The sequence below is a fragment of the Cavia porcellus genome, unplaced genomic scaffold (genome assembly GCF_034190915.1).
Source record: "Cavia porcellus strain 051 isolate PalLab524CR breed Dunkin Hartley unplaced genomic scaffold, mCavPor4.1 scaffold_6, whole genome shotgun sequence".
Lineage (NCBI taxonomy): Eukaryota > Metazoa > Chordata > Mammalia > Rodentia > Caviidae > Cavia > Cavia porcellus.
The window spans coordinates 6,365,068-6,383,513 of record NW_026947489.1 but is presented as its reverse complement, the minus strand read 5'-3'; the positions used below and the strand labels follow the sequence as shown (position 1 = coordinate 6,383,513).

At 41.8% G+C, this 18,446-nt stretch overlaps 1 protein-coding gene and 1 long non-coding RNA gene across 6 annotated transcripts in view; one reads left to right on the top strand and one right to left on the bottom strand.

Annotated features, from left to right (window-relative positions):
* Nucleotides 1–18,446, top strand: part of LOC100720640 (neuronal acetylcholine receptor subunit alpha-7) — a 231,025-nt gene that overhangs the window by 33,633 nt on the left and 178,946 nt on the right. The gene's annotated exons all lie outside the window — the stretch shown is intronic.
* LOC134476352 (uncharacterized) lies at nt 5,898–7,031 on the bottom strand. The gene is made up of 3 exons (XR_010047904.1): nt 6,886–7,031; nt 6,656–6,808; nt 5,898–6,386 (listed from the first exon to the last, which is right to left on the bottom strand). It is a non-coding gene; the product is annotated as an uncharacterized LOC134476352 (long non-coding RNA).

The following is an 18,446-nucleotide window of genomic DNA, read 5'->3' as shown; positions in this document are numbered from 1 at the left end:
TCTCTAAACCGTTCCAGCACCCTGGGTCCAAGCCTTTGCAGGACACTTAATATCCAAATGACAGCAGCATCCTCTGTGGATAAGAGGGACTCCTATAATAGGGTGGCCAGAAAACAAACACTTACAATCAGCTGATTTCACCCAATTTCTTCTATTTTATGTGCACTCATTTATGTTTAAGTGTGCTGTGTTAGTGCTGTGCAATCCTGACACCTGTGCAGTTCCATGGATTCACTATCTTGGTCGAGATACAGACTGGTTCCATCATTTTACCTTTAAAAATAAAAACATTATTCACTTCCTGCCCACACTGACCTCTTGTTCCTAATCCTGGCAAGTACATAACTTGGGAATGCTGGTCAATAATGCTGTTTTTATTTTGGTTTCTGATTGGTCCTTGTGTAGCACGGAGTTATAGGTTGATATTACAGGCTTGCTAATGTACTCATTGTACTCCAACATTGCTTAACTCACTTATTCATCCTAGGCATTCATTTTTGTATTCTAAACTATTCTGTAGAGACAATCACGCTATCTACAACACCACGGGAGAAGATCGTGTTATCTGAAGCGAAGCAGCTTCTGTTAAACGTGGGTTTCCTATAACTTCATAGTAGCAATCTGGCCCCTCCTTCAAGTAGGAGTGGGGACCTGAGACTCAAGCCATTCAGTTTCTTGCTTATTCTCCACCTTCCCCTTATTTGGCAAAAGAGCTCTGGTGAGGGTCTCACCCCGAGCATTGCACCCTGCAGAGTATCTGTCTGTCTGTCTCTGTCTCCCTCTCCCTTTCTCTCCCTTTCTGTGTGTCTCCCAGTACGTGTGTCTGTCCTTGCTTCCTCCTCCCTCCATCCCTCCTTTCTCATTCCGTGTCTTTGCCCCGTGTGTTCTGTGCACCTCTGTACCTGAGAGCAACTATCTGAAGAAGGAAATGATGACATATGTATATTAATCAGCTTTAGCAGATATTTTGGATTTGAGTTCATTGTGCTGGGCTACAAGATATGTAAGCATGTAGTTGTTTTCTCCTTATCTCTCCGAGTTAAACTTGGCCCTGGCAAGTTGGCTGTTTTTTGCACCATGGCCCAGAGGTGAAAGCAGCTAAGGTACTCTTCCTACCTTGGAGAGCCTCATTCTTCGCTGGAATGCGGTGCGTTGAGACTTCTTTGCATTTTTAGCTCTCTAATGAGTGTCAAATATGATTTTGGACTAAATTAGGCTTTCTTCACTATTACATTGTGTATTGCAGCTTCTAGGAACATTTTACATTCTAACAATAAGTAGGAAGGACTCCTGTTACTCTGTTAAACCAGCAGCATCGCTCAGCAGCCTCATTTGTCCCACACAGGAGCTACTAGTTTGGTTTTCAGTGGGTTTAAAATCAATGTTAATGGCTGAAGTTTTAGCTCAGTGGCATAAGCGCCTGCCTGGCAAGCGCGAGGTCATGAGTTTGATTCCTGGTACCAAAAGAAAGAAAAAAAATCTTCCCTGTGTTTAGGGTTGCCTAATGAAACAAATGTTAGCATGTCTACCCCACAGTTTGGTGACTAACCTTATCTATCTTCTCCACCGTGTTACTCCCAGGCAAAGGTACTTATTTATGTCCCAGGAACCATTATAAGTCCAGTGAAATCTTAGTCCACCAAGTGGAGTAGCTCTTCTTTTCCCAGTCCAGGCTGGAAGCCGAGGATGGAGCTTTGCTGCACCTCCTCCAGCTTACAGGCTGTTCTGAGAACAACACACAGTGTTAGATGTAAATTTACAGATCAGTAACTGTGTGAAGCAAGTACAATTCCGATGCTCAGTTTAAGGCACACTTGTATTAAGGACTTGTGTATGGGCTGGCCTAATTAGACTGGCCTAATTAAAGACTTGACTGATTAGAACCTGGAACCAAGAAGTATGGGTCCAAAGACCAGGCTGGTTCCTTTATTGCCATATATGGTCTCTGCTGCTTTGCTGTCCATTCATAGTAACTGTGACTTTCCCAATCATGCCTAATTTAAAATCATTTTGAGGAATATAGTCAGGTCTAATGCAGTTATAAAGAGAACACTTCAAGTTTCTACTGTATTTTGTTTGATTTAGTTAAGAAATTATTTTTATTACAATAAGTATTAGTACTATGATTATCGTAGCCAGAATTCTGTATCCATGGGTTCCACAGTCATGAGTCCAATCGAGTTTTTAAAAATCCAATTTGTCTTGAACATGTGAAGACCTTTTCCTTTGTCATTATTTCCTCAGCAGTACAGAACAATGATTTATGCTACATTGATTTAGGTATTAAAAGCCACCTAAAGACGCTTGAAAGCACAGGAGGCTGTGCACAGCTTATACACTAAGCACTGCAGTGAATCCACACACATGCAGGGCAGTGAAGGCAGGGTACTGCAGCCTCTGCTGTGTCACAGAATCGCAGTCTCTCTCCAGTGCCCTTCTTGAGAGCTTTTCACCTGGAGTCTCACGCATGTACTGTGTTAGATCTGTGAAGACACCTGTAGACCTTTCTCTTGTGAATACTTCCTGAATACTACAGCATAACAACTAGAGATGCAGAATGTATGTTGTGGTAGGTTTTAAAGTAATCTGGAGGTGATTTAAAATACACAGAAGAATGTGTTAAATTCTATGAAAATAATACCCCATTTTATACAAGGGACTTGAACATCCAGGATTTGGGGCCAATCCCAAGGGTCCTCAGGGATGACGGTATTTGTGTGTGATGCAGATTATATACTCTCCGCCTCTGTCCTCCATCCTGTCGCCAGACTCAGTGACAGAGTGGGCATTTTAATCCACTCCCTGGCTGAGAAGCTCAGCTAGATCAGCCTCGCTGTCTCACTGGTGATTCTCGGTTGTCCCCAGCAGCCTCTGAGATGTGAGTAGCCCCACAGAGATTGGGAACCAGGGCCTGGGAACACAGGTGGACTTTGCCCTGCTTCTACTGTGGGCATCTCCAAGTCCCAGGCTTCCTGACTTCAATCTGTTCCTAGACATTGAGTATGAGTCATGAGATTATGTGTTGGATCTGTCACATCATCTGCATGCAATCTTTGCCTGTATATTTCATAATAGAAAAAGTATTGAACATAGAGGCTGGTATAACAAACATCTGTGTACTAATACCTGTTTTCAAAAGCACCGATGCACAGGTCCGTCTTGCTCGACTCATTTCTCCACCCACTCTGCACCCTCCCTACTGAGTTATTTTTGATCAGTTCATAGCTATCATACCCATCAATCAACAGCCACCTCTAAAATATACATATTTAAAATAGCCATAATACCATTGACATCTAAAGGTCAAAAATAATTTCTTAGTATCATCAAGTATCCAGTTAGTCTCCACATTTCCCAATCGCATCAAAAGATTTTATAGCAGGTGTGTTGAAACAAGGACTCACAAAAGATCCAAACATGGTATGGTGATGTCTCAAATCCACGATCAACTTTCCCCATCCATTTTTTTATATCTTACAGGGCCATTATTAATGAAACTGGCTATGTTTCTCTCTAGCACTTCTATAGTCTGGTTTTGCTGCCATCAGTGATGGTAGGTAGAGGAGATTACACGTTCCTCTGTCTGCTGTGTTCCCCCCCTCCCAAAAACATCTTGGGGGAGTGATGTACTCTTGATTATGTCACATTCATGTTCAGTATTGTCTTGCAAGAATGCTTAGTGTGTGTGCTTTCTGTTGCACACAGGAGACCTCTATTGTCTGTCTCTCTTTTTTTTTTTTTTTTTTGAGATGTTCATATGGATCTGTGGGCTCAGGTGTTAATTGGAATGACACATCCGTTATAAAATTTTCTAATAGCATTGTCTTCCAATTATGCTATTGCCTGCATTCTTTACTTCATTTGGAGTTTGCAAAGATTAACATTCTATCAGCCCTTGGGATGTATAGACTGTAAATATGGACACACTCATCAGTGTTGGCTTGCCGTGAGTTATGAGTGGAAATGTCAAGTGAGTGAACTAAGCATGCTGCATGCCTCCTTATACCGCAATAGACAAGGACTCCAGTGCCCGCTGGCTTCTGTTTGGGCATAGCTCATGGGAGTGCGCCATTAAGACCAGAAGGAGGAGTACTGGGCCTGAGGGCGCATGCCTGTAATCCCAGCACTCAATAGGCTGAGGCAGGAGGATTTTTGTGAGTTCCAAGCCAGCTGGGCTACAAAGTGAGTTTGAGGCCAGTCTGAACTGCATAGTAAGACCTTGTCTCCAAAAAACAATCAAACAAACAAGATCAAACGGAGGAAGGACAGTGAGGCTGGGATTTATTCCCATTTTCTTCCCTGTACAAGTGCTATTCACTGCCTGTACCATCATGACCATGTCTGCTAAGACCTTTGCTCCAGCTACACAACCAGCCTTCCTCCACTCCTCCAAGGTCTCTGAGACTCACAGACCACAAATATTATTGAGCTTTGGAATGCTGTCCTGCTCCTTAGGGTTTACCTGCATGTACCCAATCTCTCTATTAAGTCTCAGGTTACACGTTTTTCACCATCTCTCTCACATCAGGATGTCTGTTACCTCCTACTTCTCCTTCTCTTTCTTCTTCCTTTATTTTTAATTTTTTGATGTCTAAAATGAACCAAAAAAAGAGAACATTCTCCATCATAACAATTCTGTGGAACTTCATAAGACTACTTTTTTATGGGGTTGATCCATGTGCCACAAGAGCTTAAAAGAGAGTGTGTTTTATCAAACTTGTTAATTGCATAAATTTGTTCTTTTTATCTTTCCTATTTTTTTTTGTTGAACAGCTCTATTATCTAATGGAGTTATATCACAATATTTCATTTTGATGATAGATTTGTCTTTTTTTTCCAATATTCTTACATTGTTGTGCTAAATATGCCAAAGTTATGCTACATGGGTGTCTATGAATTTAGATTTGTTCTATCTCCTAAACATTTATTGATATGTAATTTTTTGTATATACTCCTGCCTTGCAAAGTTTCATGTGTCTAGCAGTAATGTAGCATCTCTCACTGAGGCTATCTTTCCCCCCTTTACTGATGCATATTTCTGGATTTTGATTGTTAGTATCAAAATCTTCGCTTTATAACTGAAACTTCTGTATATTGATTAAAATTGTTATACTGGACTCATTTCTACCATTTTATTTCATTGGCTTTTTTCCCCCTGTTATTCTTTTTTCTCTCTCTAGCTACCTTTTACATTAACTGGGATTTCTCCTATTTCAAAATTTCTCACACATGAATCTGTTTCTATTTGTTTACTGAATACTTTAGAAGTCTTAAAAATGAATATTTAATATAACAAATTATGTAATTAACTATCATTTTTATCCTTCTATGGGACAACAAAACTAACCTAGAATTCTTAGTTCCAATGAATTATCTCCTTTCCTGTTGGCTTGTTAAGGTTGTCTAGCATTTTAGAATTAGGTTAATTTGTTATCACGTCAGCTTACCTATTGTCTCTGCCCACCATTATTCTTTTTTTTGTCAAAATAGCTTCCTGAGATGTATCTGCCTTTCTGAATTATCGTTGGTGGTTACAGGCTGGTAGGACATTGGTTTAGCTGTGAGGTGTTTTTGCTTGTTGGCTCTGAAAATAACTTTTTAGTTCTCCTTGTTGACATACATTTTTTCTGGACAGAGAACTCTAGACTGACCGTCCCTCTCAGGACCCTCCTCCAAGGGCTTCCCAGCTCCCTCACTTCCAGTGTTACTGCTAACTGTCACCTGGCCTTCCTGTTGGGTTCACCTGATACCCTGAATGTTCTTCAAATCTGCTGTTGCTTTATCCTGTATAGTTTGTGTATATTCTTTTGCTTGATATTCCTTATGATGACTGCTTCTGCCTCATTCTGTCTTTTATTCCAGAACTCAAATTAGACATGTGTTAGAGTCATCTACCTCTTCTGACCCCTCTTTAACTTTTCTATGTCTTTGTCTCTCTGTGCAGCAACCTGGACAATTTCATCATATCTGTCTCTTGGTTCATTCACTAGCCCTTACTTCATAGACCTAACCTTTTACATCATCCATTGAGCTTCTAATTACTATTATTAGGATTTCCCTTTCTAGGAATTCTCTCTGATTGCATTCAAATGTACAAAATAATAGAGAAAATTATAATTAATACATTACATGTTGTTATCTTTAAAGAAGTTGCTTGGGGTACAAGATATGGGCATAAAATTTCTCCAATCAATATTTCCACAACTCCTCTTTTTTTTCTTTCTTTTCTTTTTTTGCTTTTTGAGACAGGATCTCACTGTGTGGTTCAGGATGGCTTTGGGCTCTCTTTGTAGCCCAGGCTGGTCTCCAATTTGCAATGATCCACCTGCCTCAGCCTCCCAAGTGCTGGGATTATAGGAGTGTGCCTCCACACCCGCTTCTTCCTCCTTTTAATGAAAGAAGAGACACTGATAGTATATGTTGTAGTCAAGGGTTGTGCAGAGAACAATTAGAATCAGGACACAGAATTTATAGTATTATTTTATGATGGTCACCCAGACTTTAACACAAGAAGTGCAGGAAATCTATTCACAACACTAAAGACTTAGTTATGGCCCTAAATCCCACAGCAATGTCCAGATGAAGACCTAGAGCCCATGACAATACCTCCCACGAGACCAACTGGATGTCTAGACCCCACAAGAAGGACTCATACCAGTCTGTTTTATGAATCTGTGTCGGGAAGGCCCAAAGGTCAGCAGTGGAAGCTATAAAGTCTATGTCAGTGGGGTGAAGGAGTTGTGCTGGTAGGTTGAGGATTCTACACTGGAGCCGGGAAGTCATGCTCATAATAAAGACCGGGGCTGCCCTGAAAAGCACCACAGCCATCCTCAGTGACATGGAGGTCCCGAGCTCCTCCTAAGATAAGAACAGTTGAGCACATACCAGAAAGCCAGCTTGACAAGTCTGTCCTGGAGATAAAGCGGCACATGTCTTCCCCTCCGGAGCCAGGAAGTGATGCTCGATGAAGGAACCAGAGCTCCTCCAGGAGAACCAACAGCTCAAACAGCAACACAGAGAAACCCACAACGCCTAGCTCTTCTCCATGTTTCTATTTATGCTGACAACTTTCCTCAGGTGGAACATCTACGCTCAGCACCATGCTGATGTAATTCACCTGGCATTAGGTGGCCCACCAGTTTTTAATCCATGATAGTATAACTGAGCTGCATTTTCCCCCGTCTTTTCCCCTTTCCCCCATTCTAGTTCCTTTTTCCTTCTGAACAGTTTCTTCCCATTTCACAGTACCTTTTGTACATGCGAGACCTCACTTACTCTTTCAGTTTCTCACATTGTGATTCTGAAGTGGATTGTTTCTGCCAACGGGCATTCATGATGCCTCATTCCCAGATTCAGATCCAGTAATTTGAATGGTCTCTTATTCTTTGGAACTTTGTGTGAAGTTCTGAGCGGGTGTTTCAAGCAGAGTCTTGCAGAGATCTTTTCCACATTGTATCAGGAGCTAAGCCGATGACCTCCAGGCCGCTGTCCCTCCCTGGGGGTTTCCACTCAGCTCTGCACTCAGCGTGCTGCATGGACGCTGTTCTTCTCCCCCTGAGTCCTATCTTATAACCTTTATTTGAATGCAGTTATTTTAAAATTGAGTTTGGCAGCCCCTTAATAATTCGTATTCATTTGAATGGGTTGCCAAACATATTTTATAAAATTGGTCAGAATAATATAATGTAGCCATGGTGTGGTGACACAGTCTTGTAATCTTAACATTTGAGAGGCTGAGGCAAGAGGATCACAGTGAGTTCAAGCCACCCTGGACTACGTGGTGAGATCTCGTTTCAGTAATAATAATAATGATACTAGTGATAATAATACAGTGAAAAAATAAAATATTTAACTTCACAGACAGGGTTGTTTTGTGAAATTCAGTTTCATGTACATTTCTGTGTATGTCCACACATGTGTTTTGTGTATATTTTGATGCATATCCATTGAATAAACATTTGAAAGTTAGAAAAACACTACTTGTAGACAGAGATCAGAATAAATGTATCTCCCAGGCAAACTCTAGTTCCCTATAGATTTGTTTTCTTATTTCTAATTACTCTCTGATACTTAAGAAGTCTTTACTATCCTATGGTGATAAAATTAATTTCCTATATGCTCTTTAAACTTTATCAGGTTTTTTTTTTTTTTGCTTTAGGTTTATCATTCTCCAGAATATAATGTTTAGATATACTGTGAATTAGGCATGCAATTAGGCATAAATGTCACATTGTCCCTGTTATATTTCTTTTGTTGCTGATACAAAATATCCATACATCCAACACTAAAGGTGGAAAGGGTTATTTGGCTCACAGTTTGTAGAGGTTTCAGTCCATCGTTAGCTGGCTCCAAGGTAGCTGGCAGAGGGGCATCACAGAGAACAGTTTGTGGCACCCACAAGGTAGCAAAAGCAACAAGAGAGGGAGACAGAACTCTTTCTGTCCATTACATTGTACACAGGCTACCTGCCCTAGGGCAGAGGTAGCACCCACACCCTTTATCCTAGCCAGGACTGTGCCAGACTAATCAGTGAACTAATCACATGCCCTTAATCCCAGCCCTGCACACTCTAGATTCAGCCACCTCTGAAAAATGCCTATGATCACATAAGGCTTTGGAGGAATATCTAGACACAACCATAACTCTGTCCTGGCACTGACTATGAGGAAGATTACACTTTTCTACCACCGTGAGATGCCACCTTCACTGTAAATCACATTGCCCCCCCACCACACACACACTGAGAGTGTCCTGCATTTTCAACTGGCTGACCATTTCTTTATGAGTGTGTAATGGTGCCATTTTTCTGATGTCATTCTTTGCCCCTCCCCCTTCCTCTATCTCAGCTAATTTCACATAAACTGGTTTGGTTCAGTTCTAGTTGCTGATGTGGTTTGTCCCCCAAAAGCTTACATACTCTGGGTGGCAGCACTGGCATGGGGGGCCTTCAAAAGGTGGAGTCTAGTGGGAATCACTTGTGTCATTGTGGACACACCATAATGTCAAGACTTGTAGGCCTGGGTTGGTTCCTAAGAACGAATTTAGTTTTCTTAGCTTGCTCTCTGGCCATATGAATGCTGTCTGTCACTCTCCTGCCATGGGATGCCATCTGCTGTGTGGCATAGCTGGGTGGCCCTTGTTAGACACTGACCACCCTATGTGTGAGCTTTCCAGCCACCAGAAACATGCGCTGTGAACCTCTTCCTTTTAATATTCACTCAGTCCAGGTATTTTTAAAATATCAGCACAAAATAGACTGAAGCAACATGGCTTACTTTTCTTGTGGTAACGTCGTAGGTGCATCTGTGAACTTCTGTGGTGTGGCATCTGAGTGCTGTGCCACTTTTAGTAATCATAAGATGGACCTCTTTAGTTGATATTAGTGGACTGATCCCTTCATAGTAATTTTTTCTATCAAGCTCTCTTTTAAAATAGATTTTTTTGCATTGATTTAGATTCATTATTTTGTAGGTGTTGTGAAATTGTAAAATTTTAAACCTGTACACTTTTAGCATTTCTCCTGTGGTTTTTTTCCTATGAAGAAGAATTTGTTTTCATTATCCGTGTTGTTACTCATGAAATACAATTTACACATGAAAGGTGGGTTAAATGTGTGGCTGTTTTTCAGGGCTCGATTTTAACAGGAATGGATCAGAATCCTAACAAGTAGTAATGGTGACTGGTGTTTTTAAAATTATTTTAGTTTTAAAAATCTTAAATGCTATCACAAAATCTTTAATATATGTGTACATGCATACACAGAAACAGAGAGACAGATGGACAGAGACAGAGCTATTTCATTTTTTTATACTCAGACTGTTAAATTGACATTCAAATTTATCAAAGACAAATTGTCCCTAGTCTTTGATAGCCTGCTTGCTTTCTGGTACACAAAGAATTCCAAGTTTTGTTGTCTTTTATGTTTTTGTCCTGAAATCACTCATTTCTACATGGTCCCTAGATTTTTTTCTTTTATATTAAATGAAAAAAAGCACAATTTATGTTCAGTTTAATTTTACAACATATTCATTGTTTTCTAAGACACAGATACAAAATTTATATATTTCCATAATGTGAGAAATAGGAAGGAATTTGTAATAAGTTTTAATGCAGGTTTAAGGCTATAGCATTCTTTAACATCTTACTGATGTTGGAAAGCTTTGTTTCTGATTACAATTTATTTGTTTCTTTTTTCTATATGTTCCCACATATACTTATTTTGAAACAATATGAATATCAGCACTAAAAATCAAACTTTTAATATACTATCATAGTTCCTTCAGTTGTATGCATATATTCATGAAGGATGTACGAGCAATAGTGTGATTTGGGGCCACTTGAAATAATAATACCAGAAACATAACACCACAACTGTTGGTACACTTAGGGTTGATTGAGTTGGTTCTTACAAGTGGACATTCAGGTGTTTCACAGTCTGCCATAAACAATACTGCAATAAATAACTTAAAAATGTTTATGTGCTACCGTGTTTGGGGGATAGATTCCTGGAAATGGGATTCCTGAGGAAGAGAAATAGATCTTTTTTTCTTGATTTTCTCCAGTTCTCCTCTGTAGAGATAAACATATTTTGCATTCGTTCATTGTTATGGATTAAAAACCAATCGTCAACTTAACACCAGCTGAATTAAATCAGCATGGGGCTGAGTGTACAGGGTCCACCTGTGGAAAGCTGCCAGCATAAACAGAGATGTGGAGAAGGAGAAGTGGGGCATTGTGGGTCCTCCTGTGTTGCTGTTATGAGCTGTTGGTTCTCCAGGAGGAGCTCATCATGACTAACTTCTCCAGTGTGAGTTCGACCATTGTCATCACAGGAGCTTGGGACCTTGTTGATGAGAATGGTTGTGGTTCACTTTGGGGGAGCTCTGGTTTTTACATGGAACATTGCTTCCTGGCTCCGGAGGGGAAGACGTGTGCCATTTAACCTCCAGGAAACTCATCATGCTGGCTTTCTGGCATGTACTTGACTGTTCTTATCCTACAACTAGCTCGGCACCTTGGTGTCACTGAGGATGGCTGTGGTAATCTTCAGGGCAGCCCTAATTCTTATTGTGAGTGTGACTTCTTGGCTCCAGTGTAGAAACCTCAACCTACCAGCACAGCTCCTTTACCCTGCTGGCATAGACTTTCTAGCTTCCACCGCTGACCTTTGGGCCTTCCCAGCACAGATCCATAAAACAGACTGATGTGAGCCTTTCTTGTGGGCTCTAGATCCCCAGTTGGACTCCTGGGAGGCACTGTCATGGGCTCTAAGTTTTCATCTGGACTCATGCAGGACATTGCTGTGGGATTCAGGCCCTTGGCTGAATATTTTATGTCTTTGGTGTTGTGGACAGATTTCCTTCACTTTCTTGTGTTTAACTCTGGGTGATCATCATAAAATATTATAAATTCTGTGTCCTGATTCTAATTGTTCTCTGCACAACCCCTGACTGTAGCACTCATCATATGAGAGTATCAATTTCTCACAGCTTTACTCACAGTGTATTTTTAGACTTCTGAGACGTGCCAATCTGATGGGTAAGGAATGATACCCTTGTGGAGGTTTGGTTTGAGTTTTTCTCCTTGTGAACAAAGTTGAACTCCAAACTTAAGCTGTGAAAGTGGAAGCACTGACTGAGAAAGACTGGTTTCCTGTAACTTGGAATGTGACTGTGGAGGAAGACCCTGGTGAATCCTGTAAACCTAAGGTGATGCTGAGTTAATCATGATACTCCTAAAAGCTGAAATAGATAGGAAGACTAGGAAACTCTTACTCGATGTGTATCGGCAGAAGACTTCCAGCCATGTGAACAGAAATGTAAGTCAGATTATCGAAGCAAGGAACCATAGCCGCTCAGTTTGTTCTCAGACTTGGATGGGTGCACAGACCCACAACACCTTGACTACTGGGGAGGCAGTTTCCCCTTGGGAAAAGAACCCAGTACACCACTGAAATGTTTACAGTTAATCTTTCTCCAGTCCTTCTTCAGGAACTTAGGGCCTTTTTACCATGATGTCCGTGTATTACAGGGAAGAGAGTAATCACAACTTTTGAGGACTCCTGGACTATGGATGCGAACTAACATTGATTCTGGGGGACCTGAAGCAGCAGTGTCCATCCACCCTGCAGTTGGAGCAGAGGCCTTAGGTGACTGATAATCTTCAACTCAGGCTGGACTCACAGGAGTCCTCTGAACCCATCCTATGCTCAGCTCCTGGTTCCACAGTGCACAGTTGGGATAGACATGCTTACTGTAGGAACCAGCGGGATCCCCACACTGGTTCCCTGACTTTGGAAGTGAAGGTTATTAGTGTGGTGATTACTGTGGGCAAGGCTAACTGGAAGCTGTCAAAGCTGTCTGCATATGGGGAAAATAAGCAAATAAAAGCAGTATTGCATCTTTGGAAGGACTGCCAAGGTCAGTGCCACCATCAAGGGTGTGGATTCTGAGCTGGTGAGTCCCACCACATTCCCATGCAGCTCTCCTATGTGGCCTGGAAGTGTTTCAAAGACGTTAGCAAAGAAACACTTAACCTGCTGTAAAATAAAGTGGGTGAAAACTCCTGAAGTCATGGGCATAGGCAAACATTTTCTGAATGGAACCCCAATTGCACCAAAAATAACATCAAGAATTAACTAATGGTGTGCTATCAAGTTAAAAATCTGCACAACAGAGGAAACAATGATCAGAGTGAAGAGGCAGCCTGAAGAATGGGAAAAACTTTGTCAGCTAATCTTCGGAGAACTAATATCAGCATATATAAAGAAATAGAAAACAGACTTTCCAATATAAAAGACTCAAAAATTACCAATTGAAATGAATGGAGACTTCTCAAGGAGACTTCTCATGGTGAGTGACTGCAGTCTTCAGGATCTTTGGCCATTAGAGAAATACAAATCAAAACAGCTGTGAGAGTCCAGCTCACTTCAGAAATAATGGTCATCATCTGGGACTCAAAAATCAACAAAACAGGACTATGGAGGAAATGGAACCCTTTCATAGTGTTGGGAGGAATGTAAGCTAGTGCAAATGCTATAGAAATAAGATGTTGACTTCTCTGAAAACTAAAAATAGAGATTCTATTTAGCCTGGCTCTACCTCTTCTAGGCATCTTCCCCGGACATTTAACAACATCATACTATAGTATATACGCACACCCACATTTACAGCAGCACAACTCATAATAGGTAAATCTGGGAAGCAGCCTATATGAATGGACAAAACAGATGAATGGAAAAAACCATAGTGTCACATATATACACAGTGGAGTATTACTCAGCCATAAGGAAGGATAAAGTTGAATGATTTGTAGAAAATTAGAGACCATAATGAGACCATAATGTTAAGTGAAACAAATCAGAAATAGAAGATTAAACATCACATGGTTTCTCTAATATGATGCATTCAAAGTATAAATAATTTAAATTGCAGAATAAAAGATAGAAGTGGGGAAACAAGGAGATAGGCTTTGAGGAGAGAGGAACAGGGCCGGAGAATAAGAGGAGATGGGAAGGAGGCCTGAGGAAGGGGAGGTAAAAAGTATCAAGATACAATATATACGTGTACCAATCCCCCACAATGATTGTATTCATTATGTACCACCAACATGTACAAATAAGAAAGTGGAGGGAAACTTAGGGAACTTCTGCCTGAGTAAAGTCTAGAGCAGAAGACGTGAAGCTAAGGCACATGTGCGGCAGCCTTCGGTGCCACTGAGCAGGCTGAAGGGGTCGCATCAGTGATCTAGTGGTATAAGTGTGTTTCCGTATCCTTTCTAAGGTGAAAGGCAAGGGGTGGTCTCTGAGCCTCCTGCGACCAAAGAAGAGCTGGTTCTTAGTGAGCCTCTTTGAGTTTTGGAGGCAACACATTATTCCTCATTTGATTGTGCTCTCAAAGGCATTTACAGAAAAGCCACTAGCTTTGATTTTTATCCAGAGAAGAAAGCTCTGAACAGGTCTCAGTTGCCAGGCAAGCAGCCCTATCCAGCCATGTGATCTAGCAAGTGTTTGAGGTGTCAAGGTCAACTGTGGGGAGTCTTTGCAAGACCACTAAAGGGAATTGTACCTATAAACTGGACACAGCCATGCTCCAGAGAATCACCTTGAGACCTGAGCTGCCTATCAGGAGCCGAGTGTCAGATGGTCAACCAAGCTACCAAGTTGGGTGTGCATGGCAGTGCTCCATTGTCAGACGGAAGTAGTATGACCAGTCTGAAGAAGTGCCCCAAATGCCCATGGCTCTGATCCCACACTGGTCTCTTCTGTGAGCTTGTGCTTATGGCTTCACGAGGGAGCTGACATTATTAACTGCTTACTATTATTAATTGACAGAGGAAGAGAAGGCTCCAGGCTGGCTCATAGATAGTTCTGTGTGGTAGGTAGGCACAGTTGAGAGATAAAAAGAGAGATAAAGAACCTTTATTGTGGGCACCCTAGGGCTTCAAAAGAATGCAAGGTCCCTTGGGTGAAAACAAAGAAGTGAAAGTACTTTTATCAGATCTGGCTGGGGGAGGAGTTTGGGAGGTGGGCAAAATGACATATCAACAGCTGATTTGAAGGAGCAGAGGCCTGGGCAAACAGGAAAGAGAAATGTTTACTGGGGACTGGAGGTGGAGCGCTCGGGTGGTTGTGGAGTCTTGGAATTGGAGAGGGCTCAGTGCATATGCAAACAGGGAGCGAGGGCTTTATTTCTGGAACTAGAAGAACACAGCAGTTACTTTTGGAGAGATAAACTGTGTTTAGGGGCCTGGTGCCAAATTGGGCGGATGTCATGTTAGAGATAGCTAAGCTCCAGGCTGGCAGAATCTGCCAGCACCACCTGAAAGTGGACAGGTACCATATGGTGGCCCCTCTCTGGACGCACATGAAGGACAGTGGTGAAAGGTAGTATTCCCATTGGATGGAACTTTGGGCAACGAGCCTTGGCCTGACAGTTTTAGAAGGAGAAATTCTAAGTGATTATGTACTGATTCATGGACTGTGGCCAGTGGTGTAGATAGATGGTCAAGGAATTGAAAGGAACGCATGTTAAAAAGAGTGACAAAGAAATTTGAAGAACATGCCTGTGGAAAGAGCACTCTGCACGGGAAGAAGGCATGAAAATATTTGACTTCTACATGAATGCTCACCAACTGGTGACCTCGGGAAAGGAAGGTTTAATAAACAAGTGGTAAGCAAGTGGCCAGTTCTGTGACCACCAGCGAGCCTCTTTCTTCAGCCACTTGTCTTTGGCCAGTGGGCTCCTGAACAAGAGGGCCCTGAAGGAGGGGATGGAAGGTATGCAGCACAAACTTGCACTCTCTGAGGCAAAGCTGACCATAGCCATCACGGAGTGGCTGGTTTCTAGAAGCCCACACTACCCCGGTACCCCTGTATGAAGCCATTCTCTAGGGTGATACTGCAGCAAGAATATTCCACTGAACCCCTTCCACCGTAGAAGGGGGCAGTGTTTTGTTTTTATTGGAATAAATCCTTGGGGTATAGATTTGCCATCCCTGCATGCTTTGGAAATGTTTGTGCCTAACTTACTTACAAAAACTTACAAAGGCTTCATCTGCCCATCCTGGAATTGTACCCCACGTTGATTATGACCAAGAAATTTCCTTCACGGCCAAAGAACTGGATCAGTGGGTTCTTGCTTAGAGAATTGTCCGATCTCACCATGTTTTGCACCACCCTAAAGCTACTGGCTTGGCAAATTGTAGAAGGGTGGTTAAAGTGTCCAATAGGTGACTAAATGGTGTGCATGACCTGAATCAGGTTCAGTATAGGATACGGTTTCTTCCATAGTCAGGACTTACAGGTCTGAGAATCCAGGAGCAGAGATAAGGGTGGCGCTACCCATAATTATCCCTGGAATCAGGCTGTATTGGATCTTCATCACTGTGACAAAATACCCAAGAGAACCAACTTAGGAGGAAGAGAAGTTTACCTTGACTGATGGTCTCAGAGGCTTTTTCGTGATTTCTTAGTCCCATCACCTTTGAGCCTATGGTGACATTTATATCATGGAGGGATCACATGGCCAGGAAGCTGCTTTCCTCATGGTGGCCAGGCAGAAATATAGAGAGAAAGAGAAGGAGCTGGGATCTCAGTACCCGCTGTACGAGCAGCGTCCTAACTTCCTTCCAGAACGCTCCAGCTCCTAAAAGCTCTACCTCCTCTCACAAGCAACACCCAACACTTTAACTTTTGGGGGACACTTAAAATATAAACTCTAGCGCCCACTAGCTAAATATTTACTTCCTGTCCCCATCACTGCATGCTCTCTTGGCCTCGAGGCCTTAGTTCCAGAGGGAAGAATGTTTTCCCCAAGACAAAACAATGATTCCATTCAACTAGGCGTTAAGGCTGCCAACCAGCCACATGGGGTTTCTCATGCTTTTGAATCAACAAGCAAAGAAGGACCCACTGTGCTGGCTTGGTGACTGGTACAGACTACCAAGGGCTTTTGGGCTGCTGTCCCACAGAGAATATGCGGAAGAGTATGACCGGAATCCAGGGGACCACTCTGGCATCTCTTAGCATTACATGCCCAGGGAAAGTGTAATAACCCAATTCAAGCAGAACTACAAATGGCCCAGATCCTTCAGAAACCAAGTTGTAGCCGTTCCACCAGGCAATCGGCTTTGACCCACTGATATGCTTTGCTGTATACAAAGTGAATACAGCATGGAGAGAGAAAACCAGTTCTAAATTCCAGCTACAGAAATGAAGACTGAAATTGTCATCAAGACACCTCCTTATTTTCTAAACAAATATCTATTATTTATTCATTAAGCATATATCTTTTGCCTTCTCTCTTAATATATTATCATGTAATATGAGATATACAAAATTTATATCAGTATTTAAGTATTTTAATATTATACTATTAAATTTGTGAAATAGCAGACATAAATTTCACTCAGGGAATTTACCTGCTTTCTGGGAAGAATGAGGGTGTTTGTTGTTGTCCACAGGATAATTGTGTCACATAAGGATGAACTATGACTTTACTATTGCCTTTGTCTGGAAATTAAGTATAGTTCAAGGAATTGTGTGGATGCCAAGCTGAGAGAGTGCGGACTTGTAATAATTATAGGAGTTTACTTAGCGGTTTTGAGGGATTCCTAGATAGCCGGTGTGGTGGATTGACAGCTGGTGGCCAACTTGTAATAACCAGCTGAACTGAGTCAGTGTGGTGCTGGGGACAGCTGGCCCACCTGAGGATTTTTGCCAACATGAAAACCAGAACTGAAGAGGAGAGTGTAGTGTGATTGGTTCTCCTGGGTGTTGTTGGTTCTGGAGGAGTTTGTTGAACTTCTATGGATCTCAGCTGTTCTTGCTGTTGGAGGAGCTTGGAACCTCATTGCTTGGGGATAGCTGTGGCACTTTTCAGGGGAGCTCTGGTCCTTACTTTGAGCACTGGTTCCTGGCTCTAGTACAGATCCCTCAGCCTGCTGGCACAGGTCCTTCATCCCACTGGCAAAGACTTTCTGGCTCCCACCAGTGACCTTTGGACCTTCCCAGCACAGATCCTTGATACAGACTCATATGAGACATTATCATGGGCTCCAGGTCATCAGCTAGACCCGTGCATGGTATCCAGGTCTTCAGCTGGATTCTTTGAAGTCCTTAGTGTGTAAACAGACCTACCACACTCTTCTGCACTTGACTCTTTGGGTAACTATTATAAAATAGTACCATAAATCATGTGTACCATATTAAATTGTTTTCCTTGCAAACTCTGACTACAACAGCCAGCAAGTACAACTCTGGGTGTGTCTGTGAGAATGGTTCCAGAAGAGACTGGCACTTGAATCAATAGGCTGCATAAGGAATATCCAAAGTAAGCGGGTACTATCCAATTTGTTGAAAGACCAGATAGCACAAAGAGACAGAAGAAATGCAAATTGACTCTCTCCAGGAGCTGGGCCACCTTTGTTCTAAAGTGCTCCAGTAGCAGAAATCCAGGTTCTCCAAAGGACTTCAAGACCTTCACAAGCAGCACTAAGGCATTAGGCTTTCTTCCTTGGACAAAGAGTTATGTCTTCATCTTAGCAAACCAAAGGCTGTCTGACCAGAGCTGCTGGGCTTACAGAGACCCTCTTGTATAGCTTTTCAGTCTTCATAATTATGGGAACCCATTTCCCCATGAACTCCCTTCTTATCTCCAGCTTATCATCTTATCTGTTAGCTACTCCTCCATCCTGTTAGTTCTCTATCCAAATAATGTTGATTAATATACCTTATTTATTATATATCAACCTCCATTTGCATTTAAAATTTTTATGGTGTTGCCATAATTTTTATGGTGATGCCAATACTATGCTACCTCAGTGGAAGATTTATAGTAAATTTCTTTATTAAGCAAGATTACTCTAATGCCTCTGTTACAATTGTTTATTGAAGAAATTCCCAGTATTCTTGCTTGTGTATTCTTATATGTAAGCTTTATAATCAC